This window comes from Balaenoptera acutorostrata, chromosome 17 (genome assembly GCF_949987535.1).
Source record: "Balaenoptera acutorostrata chromosome 17, mBalAcu1.1, whole genome shotgun sequence".
Classification (NCBI taxonomy): Eukaryota; Metazoa; Chordata; class Mammalia; order Artiodactyla; family Balaenopteridae; genus Balaenoptera; species Balaenoptera acutorostrata.
The window spans coordinates 19,634,337-19,640,989 of NC_080080.1; positions in this window are offsets into that span (position 1 = coordinate 19,634,337).

The window sequence follows — 6,653 nt, forward strand, 5'->3', positions numbered from 1 at the left end:
ACAAAGACTTTTGGAAGACAGTGTGTGAAATGGTTTAAGGCAAATGGGAAAGACCTTGGCCCAGAGTGATTCTCAAATCTCCCCACAGACCTCCGTGGTTGTTTTGATCTGAGTGGTCTGCTGGGTGTGCTTAAAGCAATCAGTTGTAGCAGATGTAATGCAAATTTGCATCCCCAGAGCCAAACCAAAGGCTGGAACCTAAGTGAGGATGAAAGCTGCTATATTTGATCCAGGTTTCAACATGACATGTATTGTCTCATTTAATTCTCACTGCAACCCATGAGAGAGGTCTATCATGAGTCTTCTTTCAGAGAAGTAAACTGAGGCTCAGAGAGAAAAAGGAACTTGACGAAGATCACAAAGCTTGTAAGTGGCAGAGTAGGATTTGAACCCATGTATGTCTAACACCAAATTTCTCACTCTTAACCCTTAAGCTCTGTTACTGTATACAGCAGGTGCTCAATTAATGTTGAACAAATGAATGAATGAGTCAAGGGATTACAATTTTGGCCCCTCTCTCTACCTCTGCTTAGAACTCAGCACCTCTGACACTTCCCAGCTGGCCAGCTTTGGGAACTTCCAAAGACAGCTCCCTTGGATGTTATGTTGGCCTTCTTAGGAGGGAGGTTGACAATGACAATGGAAAACCTACCCCAAGCAATTTTATGGACAAGTATAGACTTAGGAAAATGAAACAGACACAAAGAATATAGAGGATTTGCACATGGTGTCAGTAGCTAACAGCCTGGATGTGAGGATATATGAACTTTTACTTCATCGGATTCTCAAAATGCTTAAGGGGGGGATTTGGGGGGACAGTGAGGGATTCAGCAGATGTAGAGGTCAAGAACAAAAACTTTGATTTATAGATGTAAAGGTCACTTAATTTGTATTTGCAGACAAGAAGGATCTGGTGACTTTGAGTTACAGCAGTGCTGGATCCAGGGAGTAATTTGTGCAGAACTGATAAGCCATTGATCTGAAAAAACCTGAGTAGATGTCAATACAGAAGCTTAGAGTTGCAAGGACTCTTAGAGGTCATATACTTTAGCCCTTGGGCTTAAATGTGAACACATCTTGGTAGAAATGTCAGTCATTTTCCTCACACTGGTCTCAGAATAATAAAAACTTATATTCTATGTTTACTTAAAAATTCGGCTTTCCTACAGAATGGAAACGTTTTATGAACATTTCTCACACATTTATCTGATACTAACTGGAATTTGAGGTCAGAGACTCAATCTATAGACAGTGGCCTAATATTTTGGAAACATAACAGTAATATAATAATAATAGTTATGATAACAATTTCATAATTTGATTATGAAATAATCACATATTGATGTTATTATCATAACATCAAATACTGCTTTCAGTAAGGTCTTTCGAATCTAAAAGATCGCCTACTGGGAATCTAATGAAGCAACGTATGTGTAAGTACATTATAAATCATTGTGGACTTCACAAGTTAATGATATTTTTCAATGATTCTTAGATATATTGCTGGTGATTTCTTTATTAATAGCAGAATAGTTTATCTACTCCCCCCCAAAAAGATCGCCTAATTTATTATTATCATTCTGAAGCAACAGAATTAGGTGATCTTTAAAATTCAAAAGACCTTATTGAAAACAGTATTTCTTGTGTGTACACACACTGTCTCATTCAGTCCTCATGGAAAGATCTTGGGCTAGGTATTATGATCTGCATTTTGTGTGTGAAGGTACAGAGACCCAAAGACTTTAAGGAACTTGTTCAAAGTAGCACAGACGATAAATGGAAGAGCTGGAACTAGAACCTATGGTCTATTGAGCTTGTGCCAACATTCATTCCACGTTCACTTAATATTACTTCAATTTCAGATTTTCCTCAGGGAATCAGCGCTTTCCCGCACATCATTCATGGGTTGCCTTGGATTGAGTCCACCACAGCCTCAACGCCCTCTCCAATCCAGCCAGCATTGGTGCTGTCCACAGGTCCTGTTGTATTACCCAACTCCATGGACTATATGTCCATCTCCTCCTCTTCCTTCTTCCCCCCTCCTCACATTCATTAGGATAAGAAAGTTTAAGCAATGAGAGAAGTTCTACAAGATCCCATCATCCCATCTATCCATCTACCTGAATCTGTGCTTATTTTCTCTGCCTTGCCTCCCGTTATTATGGAGAAAATACCTATATGTATATCTAACACCAATTTTTCTGTTTGTGCCTTAGAACCCATGGCTCCAGCAATTCTCTTCTCTCCACCCCTTGACTAAGACAAATTTTTTTTTTCCTTTTTGCCTAGATCATTTCCATCACTACACAAAAATTCTATAACACCCACCATATTAAAAACCAAACTGGGCTTCCCTGGTGGCGCAGTGGTTGAGAATCCGCCTGCCAATGCAGGGGACACGGGTTCGAGCCCTGGTCTGGGAGGATCCCACATGCCACGGAGCAACTAGGCCCGTGAGCCACAATTACTGAGCCTGCGCATCTGGAGCCTGTGCTCCGCAACAAGAGAGGCCACGATAGTGAGAGGCCCGCGCACCGCGATGAAGAGTGGCCCCGCTTGCCACAACTAGAGAAAGCCCTCGCACAGAAACGAAGACCCAACACAGCCATAAATAAATAAATAAATAAATATTAAAAAAATAAAAATAAAAAATAAAAACCAAACAAAAAGCCTCTTTACCCTATATCATTCTCTTTATTTCCTTTTATTGCAAATGCCTTGAAATGTTATCTGGAGTCACTCTCTCTAATTCCTATCCACCCACTCTCTGTTGAACCCAAGCCATTCAGGCAGTCACCCATCACACCCATGAAACTGCTCTTGTCAATATTTCCGTGACTAGGATGACGGCACATCTCTGTTTGTACAGATAGTCCAGACCTCTGCCTGTTCTCCAGGAGTGCTTTTTCACTCTCAAAATGTCTTGGTTTGGATGATAAATTATATGTTCACATTGTTTATGATCTCCACATTGATAAACCCAACAAAATCCAGCTAAATGAGTTCTCAGTGCTCATGGTACTGGAGCTACTAGTATTTAACACATCTTATCACATCTTTCTTTCTTCACTTGTCTTCCAGGATCTCACATTCTGGTTCTCCTATTATCTTTCTAGCAGCTTCTCAGTTTTTTTACCTTGTTCCTCCTCATCTCCCCAAGTAGTGAGGGTTGCAGTGCCCGAGGGCTCAATCAATTGAATTCTCTTCTTCTCTACCCCAGCTGTATTCATTCCCTTGTTAATCTCTGGTCTCATGACTTTAAATACCATTCATTTAGTAATTATACCTACATTTAAAGCTTTATCCTAAAATTTACCCTTGAAGTATAGACTCATATATCCAACTATCTGTCTAATAGCATCCCAATCATAACATATTCAAATGTGAACACTTGACATCTCCCACAGGAAAATTTTGCTCTTACTCCAGTCCTCCCCATCATAAGTACCAACTACAGTTTGTAGGAAGCAAACACCTTGATATTATCTTTGACCTTCAGTTGCTCTTACATCCAGTGTGTCATCAGATCCTGTTTGTTCTAACAACAAGTCTTATACTTCTCACCATCCCCACCATTTCCACAGGTATCTCTCACCTGGATGATTGCAGTATCCTCATAATAGACCGTCCTACTTCCATCTTTGCTTCCATAGGCTATGTTCTCAATAGAGTAGTCAAAGCAATCCTTTTCACAAATAAGTCACATTACATGTCACTCTTCTGTTCAAAATCCTTTAATATCATATCCCACTCAATATAAAATCCAAATTCCATGCAGTAACCACAGGCCTGCCGTCATCCTGCTCCATTTACCTTTCTGATGTTCTCGCCTCCTTTTCTTCCCATTGTTCACTGTGCCCCAGGCACACGGGCACCCTTGTGATCGCTCCTGCCCCAGGGTCTTTCTTTTTTTTTTTTTAATCAATTTTTACTGGAGTATAGTTGCTTTACGTGCCCCAGGGTTTTAACACTTGCTGTTTCCACTACTTGGATTACTTTCACTGTCCCCATGAGTTACTCCTTCACCTTCTCTTTGAAGTTTTCCTTACCATCCTTTCTCCAAAGGCAGTTCCCTTCCTTCTTGTATTAGTTTCTTAGAGCTGCTGGAACATAGCACTACAAGCTGTGTGGCTGAAAACAACAGAAGTTTACTCTATCACAGTTCTGGAGCCTAGACGTCTGAAATCAAGTTGCCTTCAGGGTCATGCTCCCGCTGAAAGTCTGGGTAGAATCCTTTCTTGCTTCTTCTTAGCTCTGGCTGTGGTCAGCAATCCTTAGCATTCTTTGGTTTGCAGCTGCCTCATTCCAACCTCTTCCTCTGTTGCACTTGGGGGCCTCCCGGTGTATCTCAGTCTTCACATGGCATTTCCCCTTCTTACAAGGACATCAGTCATATTGGATTAGGACTCACCCTAATGACTTCATCTTAACTTGGTTATATCTACAAAGACCCTATTTCCAAATAAGATCACATTCACAAGGACCAGGTTAGGACTTCAACATATCTTTCTGGGGGACACAGTTCAACCTGTAACATTTCCTTGACTCAATATTTCCTGTCCTGGTTCCCACTTTGAAATTTTCGCATAGCACTTATTATTGTTTGGCTCATAGGACACTTTATTTATATGTTATATTACTGACTGTAAATATAGGCTCTATATGGCAGGGATTTTTAACTGTCTTGTACCTTGTTGTTACGCTGGTATTTAGAACAGCGCCTGGAACATAGTACACACACAATACATAGTTGTTATATAAATGTTATTGACTGAATGTCGATTCTTCCAAGTCTCTGGAAATTCGGGAGAATGAAGGGGCATTTGCATGTGTAGCTTGAAAGAGCATATAGATTCTATTTTCTTTTGCAGAGGTTGGCAAGCTATTGCCTGTGGGACACATCTGGTCTGCTGCTTCCTTTTGTAAATAAAATTTTATTGCAATACAGATATGCTCATTTGTTTATCTATTGTCTAATGCCGCTTTCATGCTATAATGGCAGAGTTGAGAAGTTGCAACAGAGACCAAATGGCCCACAAAGTTTAAAATGTTTGCTGTTTGCTCCTTTACAGAAAAAGTAAGTGTTCCAACCCTTGTTCTTCTCTGTTTTCATAATTTTAACTGTCGATATTGCTGATCATTAACAGGAGATCAGATTTAAAGATTAATAAACATTCTCAAGTGAAAATAAAATGAAGCAGGAGGTGGTTTTCTGCAGCTCAGTTCATTTAGACCACTGGGTGTCTCTCTTCCCTAAACTTTAAAAGTAAATGTTGACTTAGACATCAGCCAACTTGGGGCTGTGACATACCAGACAAATATTGACAGTTGCTAAGGCAACTGGGATAAAGTATTGGTCAAAGGATAATATAGGCGCCAATTGTGCCTGCCATGTTTCTCACATAGGGAAGAGACAGAACATGAATGAAAAATATATTTCACAAACTCTCTTCAACCGTGGCTTAAGAACAACTCACAGATGATGTTTATCTTAATTCCTCTTTCAGTTTCTCTGGAAATTAACACTTTGAGGGTCCTTAAGTCAGCTAAAATATGTCACAAGAGGGAAATCTCTTTGGTTATCAATTCTTTTTTCCAGTTATCCCTGGAGTTTACTGTTCCAAATTGTGTTCTAATGGCCAGCCATAAGGCCACACATATTTTTCTGGCATGCCTATCTTGTCACCAAAGTGGTGTCTGCAACATCTCTTTTCAGAGATTTCTTATTAGTCAACGTTGGAATAATTGTCCTGCCATTTTCTTTGCCTCCTGAAACATGGTAAGAGAGAGTATTTAATCTGTGGTTAAACTTGAGCTTTTTCCACTGATTAAACTTAAGCTTTTGCCATTATGCTAGTGCAAGGCTTCTTCACAGTAGTGTCATTGGCAACTTGGGCTGGATAATTCCTTGTTGTAAGGGCTGTGTTGTGCATTGTAGGATGTTTAGAAGTATCCCTTGCCTCTATCCATTAGATGCCAGTAGCGGTTCCCCAGCTATCAGGATCAAAAGTGTCTTCAGATATTACCAAACATCCATTGGGGAACAAAATCATCCCAGCTAAAAACATTGTGCTAGTAAATCCAACCATATCTTCCTTAGATTATCCTTAAAGCATCCTCAAGTAGAGCTGAAGTTTCAAAACACAGTGCAAGAAATGGTAGAAATCTTAGATCATCCAAACTGCAAAGGAGAACCTCAGTTTTTCACAAAGTTAAAAAATACAGAAATTAAAACATTGATGATAAGCCCAGAGAGATCAATCAACAAGAAAAGAACTTCTTTCGTTCAGTGAGATACAAGATAAGGTCTCAAAAAAAAAAAAAAAAAGCTCTCCCAGAAGAAATTTTGAGGTCCCTTTCTTTCTGGAATGTATAGAAGTCCTGCTATTGTGAACTCTTGGACAGTGAGAAGTCATTCAGGATGGGCTTTGATTATGGCCTTGCTCTCCTGTCCTCAAAGCCTTTCCAGTGACTGAGTTTGGCTCTCTGAGTTTGGAGCAGCTGGGACTGATTATGTCATGGCATCTAGGAAACTTGTACATCTGACATTTGTCTTCTAGAAAACCATCGGCCTCTCCACAACTCCTAGGAACTGCCTAGTCTTTCAGTCCCTCCTTGAAGGCTGGGTAATCCCATTTCCCACCGGACAGGAG